Source organism: Meleagris gallopavo, chromosome 16, assembly GCF_000146605.3.
Source record: "Meleagris gallopavo isolate NT-WF06-2002-E0010 breed Aviagen turkey brand Nicholas breeding stock chromosome 16, Turkey_5.1, whole genome shotgun sequence".
Lineage (NCBI taxonomy): Eukaryota > Metazoa > Chordata > Aves > Galliformes > Phasianidae > Meleagris > Meleagris gallopavo.
In genome coordinates this window covers 5,011,445-5,011,859 of record NC_015026.2, presented here as the reverse complement: position 1 = coordinate 5,011,859, position 415 = coordinate 5,011,445, and positions in this window count along the sequence as shown.

Sequence of the window (415 nt, the reverse complement as noted above, 5' to 3'; positions counted from 1 at the left end):
ACATTACACCCTGGAAGACTGTCATCCTTAATGATCTCAAAGTGCTTTGTAAATTATGGCCCAGAACAGCACCTACCACGAGGCTCCTGGGTAGCAGCCAGCTGTTCTGACTGCACTGTGCATGGAGTGCTGCTGTTTCTGCAGCAGCTCCCTAGAAGGCTGCTGAAACCTCCAGCAGGAAGCACATCAGTTCACCCCAAGGACACAGACATAACACACTAAGCATGCCTTGCTTCAAGAGAGGCACTGGACTCTACACACCCTGCAGACCTTTGGAACCCTAACCAGCATTTCAGTGCATGAGTGTCTCCTGTCAGCTCACCCTGCAGACAAACCAGCACAACCACACTGTGTGCCCTATGGTACCCAAGAGAGCCCAAACTTTTGCAATAAATTCTATTGACAATATTTAAAG